Source organism: Electrophorus electricus, chromosome 2 (genome assembly GCF_041902795.1).
Source record: "Electrophorus electricus isolate QZ-2024a chromosome 2, ASM4190279v1, whole genome shotgun sequence".
Taxonomy (NCBI): Eukaryota; Metazoa; Chordata; class Actinopteri; order Gymnotiformes; family Gymnotidae; genus Electrophorus; species Electrophorus electricus.
The window spans coordinates 10275001-10292810 of NC_137498.1; the positions used below are offsets into that span (position 1 = coordinate 10275001).

Consider the following 17810-nt stretch of genomic DNA (forward strand, 5'->3'; position numbering starts at 1 on the left):
GGAGAAGGATTTACAGTTTTATATGGAGCCTCTGCAAGAATAGAAAAGTGTGATCAGTTATAAGTAATGAGGGTTCATGGCTGTTATGTATTTAACATGTTTAGATTTTCTACTACAGAACTGATGTATGTACAGTTTGGCCAAGCAGACGTGTTCAGTTGTCTGTGTGTCAGTGGTGGTGATACGTTGGCTAAGTCTGAAGCTGCAGGGCTCTGTAGGTGCAGTGTGTCCTTCAGTCATTTTCTGAATGAATGAATTAGGGACTTCTGAGTCAAGTCTCTCTCTCTCTCTCTCTCTCTCTCTCTCTCTCTCTCTCTGTGTGTGTGTGTGTGTGTGTGTGTGTGTGTGTTCATTTCAGTTCAGTAAGCTTTATTGGCATGACCATATACAACTATAGTATTGTAGTATTGCCAAAGCAGAATTACAACATGAACATTACAACATTTGCAATTATGGAAATTAAGAATTCTGTTATGATAAAGAACTTGAAGAGAAACTGTAATTGGTCTGAAATAATAATTGGAAGAAGTAAAAGGGAAGAAGTGAAAAGAAAGAGAAATAAATAAATAATAAGGATGTAAAATAATAAATAGTTAATAATAATAAATAGTTAGGTAACTTTTATAAACTGTGTGTGCATGCGTGTGTGTGTGTGTGTGTGTGTGTGTGTTTGTGTGTGTGTTTGGGTGGGTTAATCACTGTCCCTCATCTTATGGCAGGCAGATATGCATCACCCAGCTAAAGCGATGCTTTCCTTCTTTTCGCCCAGTAGGATGGGCAGTTTCAGTGTTAGACAGACACTTAAAGTTGGGGTGGACCGTCTCAGATTTTGTAAAATAAATTTGCCATATTTGGGTGAATTTTTCACATTCAGTGAGGAAGTGCAGCTCTGTCTCAACAGTGTCATATTTACATTGCTAACAGAGTTCTCCGGGCAGCCATGACATTTATCGGCTGGTCTGGACGGCCAGGCTGTGTTCTCTGAGTCTGGACTTTGTCAACGTGGTTCTGTGTTTAATGTCAGTCACTGTGTACAGGTCGTCTGCTACCGTGTACTGACGTTTTAGGGCCAGATAACGTTGCATTTTGCTTTGTGCTTGTGTTTGTGTTCCAGTGGGTGATGTAGTTTAGTTTTTGAAGTGTAATAATTTGGTTTGGTCTGATTGTTTGTACTTCAGACTGGTCCTGATGTGTTAGTGTTAGTGTGTGTTAATGAACTCAGTGTCAGCACCAGCTGTGACAGGAGACTCTTCTCTCTGCTCTTCTTTTTTTTCGTTCTCTCTCTCTCTCTCTGCCTCCCTCCTTCTCTCTCTCTCTGCTTCCCTCCTTCTCTCTCTCTTTATGCAATAGTTTATGCTCCATCACATTTGATAAATATGAATGGTTGAGAAAAATCTTGTATTTGTAGAGTCAGTGGTTCTAGCCCATCTGGTCTATTACACAGTTAGTGTTAACCATCCTCCAACTCCAGTCATGATCAGTGTCTGACCACTGAAACACTGCTGGCTGGATATCTTTCACTGTCAGAACACTCTCAGCCTACCAGTAGCACTGAATCCAGTAACACTGCTGTACCTGAACCACTCATACCAGCACAACACCCATTACCAAGCCTCCAGCACTGTAGTGGGATTGACGTGTGGAGAATGGTTCAGTATCCACATATAATGGGACATCTGTGGTCAGAAACTGACCAGTGATGTCCTGGGTGCAGGGTGACACACAAACTGTGTAAGACACCAGGTGGACACAGTCTGTAATTATACCTACACATTCACTTATTAGAGGTACTGAAAGTGTTCAGTGAGGGCAGGTGAAATGAATGTTAGTTGTGTTTAACTCTTCTAGACTGGTGACAGAGGGTGTCTGGTGACTAATATCTGAGGATAATGTGGTCCACATGTTAGATACATAAATATGTAATGGTGTTTCTCTACTTTTAAATGTCCTGTTTTTGAATTTTAGTAATATCTGATGTATGTGTGTCTAATAAAGTGTGTGGTGAATGTATTTATATTACATTTATTTGTATGTTTAAAAAGTAAGTTCATGGTGGAGAGACTAAATCGACTTATGAGGTTTTCATTGGTATTAGGAATGTGGTTGCTAATAATGTTTTACCTGAAATATAAAGTCTTATGTACGTGTATTCATTGTCTTTAATATAACACCTGTAGTCTCCCTCATCCTCTTCAGTCAGGTGTGATATGAATAGAGAGAGATTTCCTGGAGAGTGAACAGTACCCAGCAGAACTCTGTTTCTGTACTGTTCACTCTCACTGGAGATCACGTCCCATGAGTTTCTGTTTGTGTTGCGTTTCCTCCAGGTGAAATTCTCAGGTTTGGTGTGTAGGTCAGTGCAGGAACAAGGCAGCAGTACTGAGTCTCCTGTGTATGCAGTGATTTCAGAGATCCTGTGATGTTCCAGTATACAGCCTAGAGAAACACACCAAAAGAAGACCTTCAGTATGTGATAATAATGATTAGATGTCACTTACCAAGTGAGGCAACTAGTAAATCTGAACAGATGTGAGCACCTCAAACCATGTAGTACCTTCCTTTTCTTGAAACTGGGTGATGAAGCTGAAATGAAACTCCCATATGACTCTGTTGTAAATTACTTTGTACTGAAAGTGATGCATTTGCCCTGGTCCTGAAATAAAGTGTTCCATTTTGATGTTTATATGATTGTGAATGTCTTAAGTAATGCCATAAAACTAACAGTTAAATAAAGGTCAGACACAATATATGTAACTCTGTGATAGCGCATCAGTATGGAAGCCTTCACTAGAATTCTTTATATTAAGTCAGCAATTGTCACAAAACGCTCCCCTCGCCACTGGTCACGTGGTACGGCCCACCGCCTGCAGTTGAAGTCACTTTTTGTTCTGTAACCACGCCCCCATGATGGCACACACCTGCTCCTGGTTTAATGTTGTGTGTGTGTGTGTGTGTAGTTAAACCCCTGTTGGTGTGTGCATTAGTGTTGGTCATTGTTTGTGTTGCTAGTCCTACGTGTATTCATGTTAAACGTATATGTTTGTGTTGCCGTCGTTAGTGTTCCTGCAGTGTTACGTGTATTCGTGTTATCCGTTTATGTTTTGTGAGTGCCATCGTCGTAAGCGTTGCGTGTTATTAAATGTCTGTCAAAGTCGAGGGAGTCTGTACGTCCTGCTCCGCGCCCTGCGGCACTCCAGCTGTTACAGCAATCAAGTGGCACATACAACAAATGCTACAGATTCTTGAAGTGCTGATGTTTGTTCAGTTTTCCACCTGATCTCACTGAGTTTGTCTGTGTGTCTAGTGAGGGGTCTGGTGTTGTCTGTACAGGCAAAGGTCTGAGTAACAGAAATGATCCAGTTAGATTCCCATTCTAATTAGATTTCCATTCCCATCATGTATGAAGACTTAAGCGTCGGTCACATCTAACTGCCACCTCGCTCATGTTTTCACATGGGTGGAGCAAAATGAGGGGATTATGGGCGGTCTTGGTATCGTGTAATTTTGGGGAACGTAGTCCTTCAGAAAACAGCTAACACTACTTGTGACATTGTTTTAATAATTAGTATAAGAATAGCAGCTGCTTTTCTTTCAGAAAGAAGCAAGTAAAGCTCTTGCCCCTTCAAGTGAATGAGGTTTTTCACCAGGCAGATTTTTCTCGTGTTCGGTGTGAAAGATTATTTATACTGCAGATTTAGTGTCTTATGCTGCCTTTAAATTGAACCTAAATAAGATGCCTTAGCAGGCAGCATATGTCAGAGGGAGAACAGTGATCACACATTTATTCAACAGTCTTGGATCTGGAAGCATATTGGTCATTATTTCCATAGACATTCCAGAAAATTCTAATCTAAAGCCTCAACCCAAGCAGCTACAAAATTAAGATTAAAAAAAAGAGCAAAATTACAAGTCTTTATACATAAATGCTTCATGAACTACAAATTCCATAATGCCCTCATACAGGTAGCTGAGATGTGTGTACACTGAGAGAGACTGAGCTACAACGTCATTTGTCATGGCATACTATGTCATTTCAACCAAGAAAATCATAACATATTCATATGTGTAGGCCAAACTCTCAACTATGAAGTCTTGTTCTTGTTTGCCCCAACTGCTGTGGTCATCTGTGGTCTCTTGCAGAGATATTGTTATTCATCAATTGTTATTCAGGACAGTAAATCACTCTACCAGCTGTGGGTTCCTCTCGGATGTGCTATGACAGGGATGCTGCTCGTATGTGGTCACTCTTTGATTAGTCAGTGTTGGACAAACTCTGCTGTTGATCAATCAAGATAAGAATAAAGAAATTCTGAACCGTGTGGAGTTAATGCTGGAGCAGAGCTGAGAGTGGAGCTGGAGCAGAGTTGGTGGGCTGAAGACGTACATTTGGAGAAATCTCTCCCTTGGGCTTGTGCTCTCTCTCTCTCTCTCTCTCTCTCTCTCTCTCTATGCCTCAGCAGACATACTCTACTGTTCCCGGCCTGGCCACCCACTTCACCTTCTTTAACCCTTTGCTACATTTAACTTATGAAGCTCGGCTCTCCGTGTACTATTTGCAATGACACTGATGGAGTCCAGACACTCGCAGATGATGTTAATCACTCATAATTTCTGAAGAGAGGGGAAATCCAAAGGTGTAGTCAAAATTCTCTACACCGGTAGATTGAGGCCGAGTGAAGAGCCAGCTATATTTTTATATATATTTAGAGTGCTGACACCAGTTTCCTGTAAAGTATCCAATCTCTGCACTGCAAGTTTAGTAGGTCAAATCCTATGTTAGGCTGACAGAACCACTGAAAAAGCAGGATGTATTAAGACAGGAATTTTAGAAAGGTGGTTATGCATATTCTCATAACACATGCTAGACAATGCAGTAGAGCATTCTCTTCAGAATATAAATTGTAATTACAGGCATAATTTGGAATCAGATACATTTTGTAGTTTTATGTGCATTAAACCTTTGCCTGCACCTCTGCCTTTGGTTGTAGGTAAGTGGGACAGGGGTAAATAATTACAGTAACAGAAGCTCCAAATATGTCACTTGTAATGTCAAGCTAACATCAACATTGACTAAATCAACTTTTATGACTGTTTGTTTATGCCCATTTGCAACTTGTCATAGCAAAGCCTTGCTTCTTATTTTAGATGTTTTAAATCAAAAATCTAAAATAAGAACACATTAGTGATTTTGATCCAGCTGGTCCACCAACATTAATGATCTGCACACTGTGCAGTTTTCAGAACGATTATGTAACGCAGAGGCAGACAGGACTTGATGCACATGTGTAAACGAAAGTTCTTCATTTGCAAAACAGGTGGACACAACGGCAAAATTAACAAAATGATGAAAAATAAACACTGACTAAATGGAACACCAAAAAGGGAGAAAAATGATACAGGAACTGTGCAGAAACAATAAAATTATGATGTATCATTTAATACTAAGGCATCAAAGCTCGTATCAAACAGTGTACCGAAGCTTGTATCAGTTACTATTGCTACTAAAGTTAATATTACCATTAATATTACCACTAAAGTTACTAACAACACGTGACTAATGATGGTCGAAGCTTCAGATGTCACTGAAGCACAGGATGAGGGTGAGACTGTTTCATAAGTTTGCCACTGTCCTATAACTTGGAAGCTTTATCTTTTTACTAAAAAAAAATTGTAAATGTGCTAATTATAGAAGTCAAAAGCGAGAGTAAACGTTTCATAACGCCAACCTGTTGTTTTTACATAAAAGGGAAACAATGATTTTACACAAATTATTTCAGAATTTAATTGCTAAACATCATTACTGATCATCCATTTTTTTTAATGACATATGAAGGCGGTGCAGTGTTGTATTGTTTATAATGCTGCGCAGTTTTGAATCTTTAGCTGCTATAATTTCTGAAAACCACCAGGTGTCGCTGTTTTGTCACCAGCTTTCAATACTCCAACGCTTCGAATCCTTCAGCAGTACAATAAGGAAGAACCTCAAACGCTTCACTGGACTTCGTCTGCACATCATTAGCAAGAAGGAAGTTAAACAGTAAACACTAGAATAACGACCAGGCTAATAACGTTACCAAACAACAATAAACTCATGGGAGGACGAGAGAGCGCACATTCAGATACCCACAACCAAGACGATAAAACAAGGGATATTTATACAAAGGTTAACGAATGCAAACTAGACAAAGATGAAAACAGTGACAGAAAAACCAAACGAGGGGTCGGAACAGAAAAACCAAAACAAAGAAGCATGTGTGTTAAAAACCTGAGAAATTCTTACTTGAACTGCACAAGATATTTGTTACAATTAAAGGAGTATTTGACCATCACTGAACTAAACGTTACTGGTAATGTGCACAGATGACAGCACAACAACAAATATGACAGCAGAAAGTCTACAAGTAACTCAGACAACCAAGACTTTGCTAGTGTGGATACATAAGAAAACCTTAAACCTGGATTTATCATTTGCAGTTAGATTTGGATCAAATACGGTGTTTTACCTTTAATGGTGAGTCTGATGTATTTATAGTTCCACTTGTTAAAATAACACCTGTATTCTCCCTCATCCTCTTCAGTCAGGTGTGATATGAGTAGAGAGAGCTTTCCTGGAGAGTGAACAGTACCCATCTGAACTCTGTTTCTGTACTGTTCACTCTCACTGGTGATCACGTCCCATGTGTTTCTGTTTGTGTTGCGTTTCTTCCAGGTGAAATTCTCAGGTTTGGTGTGTAGGTCAGTGCAGGAACAAGGCAGCAGTACTGAGCCTCCTGTGTATGCAGTGATTTCGAAGATCCTGTGATGTTCCAGTATACAGCCTACAGAAACACACCAATAGAAGACCTTCAGTATGTGATAATAATGATTAGATGTCACTTACCAAGTGAGGCAACTAGTAAAACTGAACAGATGTGAGCACCTCAAACCATGTAGTACCTTCCTGTTCTTGAAACTGGGTGATGAAGCTGAAATGAAACTCCCATATGACTCTGTTGTAAATTACTTTGTACTGAAAGTGATGCGTTTGCCCTGGTCCTGAAATAAAGTGTTCCATTTTGATGTTTATATGATTGTGAATGTCTTAAGTAATGCCATAAAACTAACAGTTAAATAAAGGTCAGACACAATATATGTAACTCTGTGATAGCGCATCAGTGTGGAAGCCTTCACTAGAATTCTTTATATTAAGTCAGCAATTGTCACAAAACGCTCCCCTCGCCACTGGTCACGTGGTACGGCCCACCGCCTGCAGTTGAAGTCACTTTTTGTTCTGTAACCACGCCCCCATGATGGCACACACCTGCCCCTGGTTTAATGTTGTGTGTGTGTGTGTGTAGTTAAACCCCTGTTGGTGTGTGCATTAGTGTTGGTCATTGTTTGTGTTGCTAGTCCTACGTGTATTCATGTTAAACGTATATGTTTGTGTTGCCGTCGTTAGTGTTCCTGCAGTGTTACGTGTATTCGTGTTATCCGTTTATGTTTTGTGAGTGCCGTCGTCGTAAGCGTTACGTGTTATTAAATGTCTGTCAAAGTCGAGGGAGTCTGTACGTCCTGCTCCGCGCCCTGCGGCACTCCAGCTGTTACAGCAATCAAGTGGCACATACAACAAATGCTACAGATTCTTGAAGTGCTGATGTTTGTTCAGTTTTCCACCTGATCTCACTGAGTTTGTCTGTGTGTCTAGTGAGGGGTCTGGTGTTGTCTGTACAGGCAAAGGTCTGAGTAACAGAAATGATCCAGTTAGATTCCCATTCTAATTAGATTTCCATTCCCATCATGTATGAAGACTTAAGCGTCGGTCACATCTAACTGCCACCTCGCTCATGTTTTCACATGGGTGGAGCAAAATGAGGGGATTATGGGCGGTCTTGGTATCGTGTAATTTTGGGGAACGTAGTCCTTCAGAAAACAGCTAACACTACTTGTGACATTGTTTTAATAATTAGTATAAGAATAGCAGCTGCTTTTCTTTCAGAAAGAAGCAAGTAAAGCTCTTGCCCCTTCAAGTGAATGAGGTTTTTCACCAGGCAGATTTTTCTCGTGTTCGGTGTGAAAGATTATTTATACTGCAGATTTAGTGTCTTATGCTGCCTTTAAATTAAACCTAAATAAGATGCCTTAGCAGGCAGCATATGTCAGAGGGAGAACAGTGATCACACATTTATTCAACAGTCTTGGATCTGGAAGCATATTGGTCATTAGTTCCATAGACATTCCAGAAAATTCTAATCTAAAGCCTCAACCCAAGCAGCTACAAAATTAAGATTAAAAAAAAGAGCAAAATTACAAGTCTTTATACATAAATGCTTCATGAACTACAAATTCCATAATGCCCTCATACAGGTAGCTGAGATGTGTGTACACTGAGAGAGACTGAGCTACAACGTCATTTGTCATGGCATACTATGTCATTTCAACCAAGAAAATCATAACATATTCATATGTGTAGGCCAAACTCTCAACTATGAAGTCTTGTTCTTGTTTGCCCCAACTGCTGTGGTCATCTGTGGTCTATTGCAGAGATATTGTTATTCATCAATTGTTATTCAGGACAGTAAATCACTCTACCAGCTGTGGGTTCCTCTCGGATGTGCTATGACAGGGATGCTGCTCGTATGTGGTCACTCTTTGATTAGTCAGTGTTGGACAAACTCTGCTGTTGATCAATCAAGATAAGAATAAAGAAATTCTGAACCGTGTGGAGTTAATGCTGGAGCAGAGCTGAGAGTGGAGCTGGAGCAGAGTTGGTGGGCTGAAGACGTACATTTGGAGAAATCTCTCCCTTGGGCTTGTGCTCTCTCTCTCTCTCTCTCTCTCTCTCTCTCTATGCCTCAGCAGACATACTCTACTGTTCCCGGCCTGGCCACCCACTTCACCTTCTTTAACCCTTTGCTACATTTAACTTATGAAGCTCGGCTCTCCGTCTACTATTTGCAATGACACTGATGGAGTCCAGACACTCGCAGATGATGTTAATCACTCATAATTTCTGAAGAGAGGGGAAATCCAAAGGTGTAGTCAAAATTCTCTACACCGGTAGATTGAGGCCGAGTGAAGAGCCAGCTATATTTTTATATATATTTAGAGTGCTGACACCAGTTTCCTGTAAAGTATCCAATCTCTGCACTGCAAGTTTAGTAGGTCAAATCCTATGTTAGGCTGACAGAACCACTGAAAAAGCAGGATGTATTAAGACAGGAATTTTAGAAAGGTGGTTATGCATATTCTCATAACACATGCTAGACAATGCAGTAGAGCATTCTCTTCAGAATATAAATTGTAATTACAGGCATAATTTGGAATCAGATACATTTTGTAGTTTTATGTGCATTAAACCTTTGCCTGCACCTCTGCCTTTGGTTGTAGGTAAGTGGGACAGGGGTAAATAATTACAGTAACAGAAGCTCCAAATATGTCACTTGTAATGTCAAGCTAACATCAACATTGACTAAATCAACTTTTATGACTGTTTGTTTATGCCCATTTGCAACTTGTCATAGCAAAGCCTTGCTTCTTATTTTAGATGTTTTAAATCAAAAATCTAAAATAAGAACACATTAGTGATTTTGATCCAGCTGGTCCACCAACATTAATGATCTGCACACTGTGCAGTTTTCAGAACGATTATGTAACGCAGAGGCAGACAGGACTTGATGCACATGTGTAAACGAAAGTTCTTCATTTGCAAAACAGGTGGACACAACGGCAAAATTAACAAAATGATGAAAAATAAACACTGACTAAATGGAACACCAAAAAGGGAGAAACATGATACAGGAACTGTGCAGAAACAATAAAATTATGATGTATCATTTAATACTAAGGCATCAAAGCTCGTATCAAACAGTGTACCGAAGCTTGTATCAGTTACTATTGCTACTAAAGTTAATATTACCATTAATATTACCACTAAAGTTACTAACAACACGTGACTAATGATGGTCGAAGCTTCAGATGTCACTGAAGCACAGGATGAGGGTGAGACTGTTTCATAAGTTTGCCACTGTCCTATAACTTGGAAGCTTTATCTTTTTACTAAAAAAAAATTGTAAATGTGCTAATTATAGAAGTCAAAAGCGAGAGTAAACGTTTCATAACGCCAACCTGTTGTTTTTACATAAAAGGGAAACAATGATTTTACACAAATTATTTCAGAATTGAATTGCTAAACATCATTACTGATCATCCATTTTTTTTAATGACATATGAAGGCGGTGCAGTGTTGTATTGTTTATAATGCTGCGCAGTTTTGAATCTTTAGCTGCTATAATTTCTGAAAACCACCAGGTGTCGCTGTTTTGTCACCAGCTTTCAATGCTCCAACGCTTCGAATCCTTCAGCAGTACAATAAGGAAGAACCTCAAACGCTTCACAGGACTTCGTCTGCACATCATTAGCAAGAAGGAAGTTAAACAGTAAACACTAGAATAACGACCAGGCTAATAACGTTACCAAACAACAATAAACTCACGGGAGGACGAGAGAGCGCACATTCAGATACCCACAACCAAGACGATAAAACAAGGGATATTTATACAAAGGTTAACGAATGCAAACTAGACAAAGATGAAAACAGTGACAGGAAAACCAAACGAGGGGTCGGAACAGAAAAACCAAAACAAAGAAGCATGTGTGTTAAAAACCTGAGAAATTCTTACTTGAACTGCACAAGATATTTGTTACAATTAAAGGAGTATTTGACCATCACTGAACTAAACATTACTGGTAATGTGCACAGATGACAGCACAACAACAAATATGACAGCAGAAAGTCTACAAGTAACTCAGACAACCAAGACTTTGCTAGTGTGGATACATAAGAAAACCTTAAAGCTGGATTTATCATTTGCAGTTGGATTTGGATCAAATACAGTGTTTTACCTTTAATGGTGAGTCTGATGGCTTTATAGTTCCACTGGTTAAGAGAACACCTGTAGTCTCCCTCATCCTCTTCAGTCAGGTGTGATATGAGTAGAGAGAGCTTTCCTGGAGAATGAGCAGTACCCAGCTGAACTCTGTTTCTATACTGTTCACTCTTATTGGTGATCATGTCCCATGTTTGTTTTCTTGTGTTGTATTTCTGCCAGGTGAAACTCTCAGGTTTGGCTTGTGGGTCAGTACAGGAGCAGGGCAGCAGTACTGAGTCTCCTGTGTATGCAGTGATGACGTCTGTCCTCAGAATCCCTACCAACATGCAGCCTGCAGAAACACACAGGATAAAGGCCTTCACTATTAAACATGGCTGCACATGTACATGTAAAATGGCTATTATTACATATGACATAATTAATTATTATTATATATGACATACTCCATTATTATTATATATGACATACTTAATTGCTCCAGGTCCAGTCACCTGATGGTACTGATGGTACCAGCCAAATGATGATGGTACTGGAAATCACTAAGAGGTTTCCCAATAGATGTTGGTATGATGGATGCATGACCATCAAGTTATAAGATGTCTGATTATATTGATTATAGATTGTCTCTCTCCCTCCCTCCTTCCTTCTCTCCCTCTCCCTTCCCACTAAAGTTACTACCACTAACATTCCCACTAAAGTTATTACCACTAACATTCCCACTAAAGTTACTAATAACATGTGACTAATCGTGTTTGAAGCTTCAAACATCACAGATACACAGGATGAGGTTGAGACTGTTTCATAAGTTTGGCACTGTCCTATAACTTGGAAGCTTTATCTTTTTACTAAAAAATTGGAAATGTGCAAATTATAGAACCCAAAAGGGAGGGTAAATGTTTCATTACATCAGCCTGTTGTCTCCCAGTACAGTTTTGTATTATGTTTTCACATAAAAGGGGAAACAATAATTTTAAACTAATTATTGTAGAATTTAATTACTAAACATCATTACTGATCATCATTTTTTTTAATGAAATATGAAGGCGGTGGACTGTTGTATTGTTTATAGTGCTGCGCAGTTTTGAATCGATGCCTGCTATAATTTCTGAGAACCACCAGGTGTCGCTGTTTTGTCACCAGCTTTCAATGCTCCAATGCTTCGAATCCTTTAGCAGTACAATAAGGAAGAACCTCAAACGCTTCACAGGACTTCGTCTGCACATCATTTCCAAAAAGAAAGTAAAAACACACCTGTAGATAAAAACACAGCTGCATTCCACAACACACCACACACAGCTACAGCAGTAACGCTGCTACACATCTTATACACTCTACAAAACTACAGTGCATTGAACACTGAAAACTGTAGCCCAGACTACAGTTTGTCTGTGGGAATCACCACACAACTATGACCTGGAACTCTACAACTCTCTCAGTAGAACTCCACTGAAATTCACCACCCACTAATGTCCACAGTAGAGGGGAAGTGTGTTCAAGTGCAAAATAAATTATTCCTCCACTTCTTTCTCTCTCACATACAGACTAAATCTAACAGTGAAACAGTGTCTTTCTAGTGTCATCACTTCCTCCTGAGCTTCCCAGTGTTCAGTCCCCATCCTCAGTAAAGTGATCCTGCAGTAAGAAGTAGTGCTACACAGTGATCCCCCTCAGCACTGTTTGGTCACATCATTTCACTCCTGCACTTAAAGTGATCAGAGGACCAAACTGAATGTTAGCTTAGCAAATATTAGAGAGATCAGACAGGAAGAGCTCTAGAATTCATGCTGATCAAAATAAACTTTGATCATTTAATCAGGTAAACATGAGGATGGTCTGATAACATTCATATTATTCATAAAGTACAGGTGGAGTGCAGCAGTCTATGATCATGTTGTAGTTTTCATACTATTGAGAAAAAAACTACTTAATTGAAGCTGTGAAATCCACCCACTGACACAGAACCACTAAAGGAGTCACCAAAGTAAAGACCACTTTGGATGTAGACAGTACAATGTCATCACAACCCAACAGTTATCACAGGAAGTAGAAACATTTTCTCTCCTTTTCTCTTTGTTACTTTGTTCTTTTTGTTGTTAAAGCTGTCAAAAGCTGTTTAACAACTGTTTGCTAAATGGTGAATATCTGTAAAGTAACTAATTGAGGCTGTAGGCTAGTGTGCACTGCACTGTAACAACAACAACAACAACAACAACAACAACAAATAAAAACTAAAAAGACAAACCCCCCCCCCAAAAAAAAGTAAAAATAGTAATAAAAAATGTATAAATATAAGAACTGAGAACAGCAATAGAGAGAGTGGGCTTCCTTGCCTAGTACCTCTATGCACATTTTGTGGTGTTATTACATTAGTACTGACTGTGGCCTTAGGTGTGGTGTTAAAGATAAAATGTGAGGAGAAAAACTTCCAGTTTTCTTTACTGAAGGCCTTCTATGCATAGCAGTTTCTAATATGTGGAGTGAGGTGTAACGTATTTGTCACGGTTGGCCGGGCAGCCAGAGGGAGGGACATGCCCACTCCTGCTAGGGATCACACTAAACACCTGCCTCATTCCCAGTCTCCTGCCTACTAATCACCTTCACCTGTTCTTGTTCATTCACTCTATTTAAACTCACAGGTCAAGAGAGCGTGCAGCACATTAGTGGCCCGTCGGACTGCTCACTCCCAACGTGTACATCGCTACAAGGACTATTGGAACAGAGTAGTGTTTGTCATTAGTAGTGGTACCGTCACATATTGACAATGGAAAATAAAGAGCACTTTGGCGCAACCTTGCCTCTCGCTTCCTCTGAACTGCCACCGTCACAGTATTAGGTTAAGTAGTCTACCCTGTTAATGGCTGAGTGTCTCCTCTGATGAAACCAGTTTGATCAGGGTGTATCAGTGATGGGATAATATGTTCTAATCTAATGGCTAATGCTTTGCTATTTATTTTTTTTTCATTTTTTATTTCAATGTTTCCAAGAGATGATATAGAGTTTTACTTAGAGATGGGGTTTGTACTTAAAGATGTAGATTTCATTAAAAGGACCAAATGAGGACTTACTTTAGTAAAACATGTTTAGAGTTGTAGACCAATACCACAGACCAAATATCTTTCATCTCCAAGGCAGCGTGACTGATGTCCAAGATGCTCAACCTGCACCCTTCAGCCAAGTTCAGAACCTGTGCTGTACACAGCTGCCCTGCATATGGCTGCCCAGTGAGACCCAGACAGGAGCCCCTGGTGCTTCCTCAGCTGTAGCCACTCACCTTCCCCTCTCACCAAATGGTCTTCAGAGGGCGCTTATCCTACATTTTTCCTTTTTTTTATAGTTTGGTTTGGTGTCCTCTTATGTTTTTGCATTAGTGCACTTATAGTGGAGAGGAAGTGTATTCAAATGAAACTCTGATGAACTTCTATCTGCAGCACACACACACACTGCTGTGTGTGATGGCCAGAACCACATTTGAAGGACTTGGAGAAAGATATCATTTTAAAAACATAGTAAATGTACAAAGTGATAAACCTGCAAAAGTCATACACCCCTGCCCACCCCAAAACACACACACATGCACCCACACTCACAAATACATGCTCCCATACACACACACACACACACACACACACACACACACACACACACACTGTCACTGATGTCACTGTGGAAACAGTTACCAGTTTACAGATGTGAGAGTTCCCAGCATACATCTCTTCCTCCTCACATATGTTTTGCTAATCTGGGTACACTGGGTGCAATGTGTGAAATGTGCTTTACTTACTTTCTTGCAACCCCACACTGACTATGATGCTGCATCTGTGAAACCATATAGGAGACACACATGCTCATTATAAAGCAAAGGGGGTGGAGTCTGATGTAGAGGAGAGAAACAAACAGTATTATCCTGTCACTCTATTCTCAAACTCCTATTTCTAAGTTTATAGTTTTAAAATGTAGTTTACAGACCTGCTTTTTGTTTGGTGATTTTTCAGTTTCCGCTTCACAATAATTTGTTGTGGACCATTGCTTATGTAGAAAGGTTCTTTAAGATTTTTTGTGAGTAATCTGAAGTTCTGGATTTACTGAATGAGTCGAAAACAAACAACAAAAACCTGCATTACTCACAATAAGACCCTATTTGAATTTTGATAAACTCTATTAATCACGCTTTGAACATAGACATGGTTTGGGTAGTACATGAGCAGTCCCTTTTCTCAGTGAAGTACTGACATCTCTCCTCACAGTACACAATATTACCCAAATGATCAGTAACCATACCAGTCCTACTCATACTAAACCTGTTTTGTACTAAATTACAGTCAAACTGGACCTGCCATTGAGAACACATTGGAGCCTAGTCCTAGTTTTAGTCTGTGTTTCATCATCCTTTATCCCAATTTTACACTAGTATAGACCCAGCAGTCAGAATTGTGCTGTTTTGATTATTAAACTACACATTACAGAATAAATGTAGTATTTTGTACTATTTCTAGCTAGAAATCACTGATAAGCCTGTCATGGTATAAGGCAAGAAATAGACTAGAACAAAATTGAGCTTGTGAGTGTGTGACCACAGCTTAGCTGCAGAGGTGCAGAAGCAGCACGGTTGTCACTTCTGGTCTAAAATGGGCTTTAGATTCTGCTCTGGTACCCACTGCTTGGAACTGTGAGAAATGAAACCACAGCAGACGTCAGACATCCTGAGCTCTCAGACCAGAACAGTCTCCTCCTTCTTCTGGGGTGTTCATAAGGTGTATGGAGAGCAAAATGTGTACTGATTTTAAAAACTGCACATATTCACATTAAGATGCCATACACTTATCAAATACATTTCTACCACGATTTAGTCCACAAACCATATTTTTCTCACACCACTAAAATTAAGAACACTGCTTGTATGTTATATTTGATGTATTCACTGAGCTGAGTTATTTCATGACACAAGTATTTACATGAAAGTAGGGTCATACACTGACCATGACTGCAGACATTAGCATTAGTGTATTTATACAGCAGGAGACAAACAGGGAATATCTGGGAACAATTACTGGGAGGGATAAGAGACAAAACTCACATGAGACACATGTCAAGGGGCAGAGCAGGGGAGGAGCTACAAACTAAAACATACAAAAGCACATGGAGACAAAGACATACCAAAGCAATAACATGTAATTGTGTTCTACTCTTTACTACAGTGTAGTCTATAGAAACGTATACCAGAAAATATAATATAATTATATTTTAACTATATTAAAAAGTACACAGACTTCATAAGATGGAATCATAAGATATGCAGAAATATTTAATAATTATTTGTTAAGTAAAATATTTTTCCAGTTCCCTGAAAAGTCAGCTTGCTTAAATAACATTTTTATATTAACAAATAAATGTACAATTTCATGCAATTCAGCATTAAAAGAGAATTTTACACTCACTTTCAGTGAAGAGAAGACACAAACTCAGCAGCATTGTCACTATGGAAACACCACTGAGCTCCCAGCACACACTGACAACTCTACACCCAGAACTCCACTACCACTGTGGACACACACTGACTCCAGAACTCAGTGCAGAACTCTCTCAGCAGTACTTCGCTGAAGTGCACAAGGACTTCACTAAGTCCCCCACAGTAATGTAGTGTCTTGTGAGTCCCGAGAACACCTGAGGTCTGTTTTTTCATTGTGTAGTTTCACAGAGCCCACAGGGCCCCTGGTGCCGCTGTGAACCAGACATGCATGTTGTGGTTTCAGTGTGGGGGGGTCTGTGGGGGAAGAAAGACGAGGCTTGAGAAGCCACCTGAAGGCTGAAAAATCCTCCTTGTTGACGACTTACCGTTAAAGTAGCCATGTAACACAGCCAGTCTACTGGTGGACAAAAACTGAATACACTACTTATAGTGTAGCCATAACACTTTATAAACATAAAATACATAAATACAGCAAACATCATACAGCATAAATACATAAAATCAGCAATAGAGTGGGTTGTTTTTTTGGTAATGAACGGTGTTTTAAACTATGGCTGTCCCCTCCAGCACAAATCCTTTTTTCTTGTAATAAAGTGTAAATATTTGTATTATTCTATTTATTATGTATTTGAAAGATATTTGACAAGCCAGTTAAACAGAGCCTGGGTGATCAGTTATAATTAGACTCTGCCTTTGCTAGGAGCCGTTACACTTAATACTAAAAAGCGCTGGTTAAAACCACAAGGACCAAAACCACGACTAACAGCTCGCTCAGGCCACGTGTGTTTCTTTTTAAAAACAGCTCAGCTAGCACAGATGTTCTAAATCCAGTCATTGTGGTCCACAGAAACATCATTATTTCCCATTTTCCTCTGCCTCATACACCTTCACTTGGGCCCAATCACATTTCACCCCTTGACCCTACCACTTAGCCCTGGCCCTCTATATGCGGTGTTCATAAGTAAGGGTTGGGTGTCCGATAGAGGGCTAGGGTGCACTGTTAGTGCTAAATGGCCCTCCAAACTGAAGGTTTTCAGAGTCACACTCCAAATTGAGTGTGAAATGTCTCAGAATCCCTTGTGAATCATTGATAAAATGGAAGCAGAAGCAAGGGGGAAGATTTCAACCACTACCCTTTGTAACTCAGTCCCAAGGGGCAAGATGACACTTGAAAACAAGGGGTAGGAGGAAAAATGAGAGGGGATTGGGCCTTGGCAAAAATCTAAGCACTAAATCTAAGAATAAAATGGTTTAAAACATATTACATTTAATACGCATGGTTTTACCTAATCCTAGAGATATATAATAAAGTTATCTGTTACAGGACAAGGGGGTTTTCAGATCCAGTACAGACATTAAATCCTATAAGATCAAATACATTTGAAAAAAAGAACTAAAATTCTTACTCTCTAATTCACCATCTTAAAAAAATGAGATCCCCTCTAAAATCCTCAATGTCAGACCTAGCTACCATA

The 17810-nt window shown here is 39.6% G+C and overlaps 1 long non-coding RNA gene across 1 annotated transcript in view; it reads right to left on the reverse strand.

Moving 5' to 3' along the window:
• The window catches only part of LOC145643424 (uncharacterized), a 3993-nt gene extending 1766 nt beyond the window's left edge, over positions 1-2227 (reverse strand). The window contains exons 1-2 of the long non-coding RNA XR_014115833.1: positions 2122-2227; positions 1-31 (exon numbers count right to left, since the gene is read on the reverse strand). The exon at positions 1-31 is cut by the window's left edge and continues 68 nt beyond it. This is a non-coding gene — a long non-coding RNA (uncharacterized LOC145643424). The remainder of the gene's footprint in view (positions 32-2121) is intronic.
• Positions 2228-17810: the final 15583 nt, after the last annotated feature.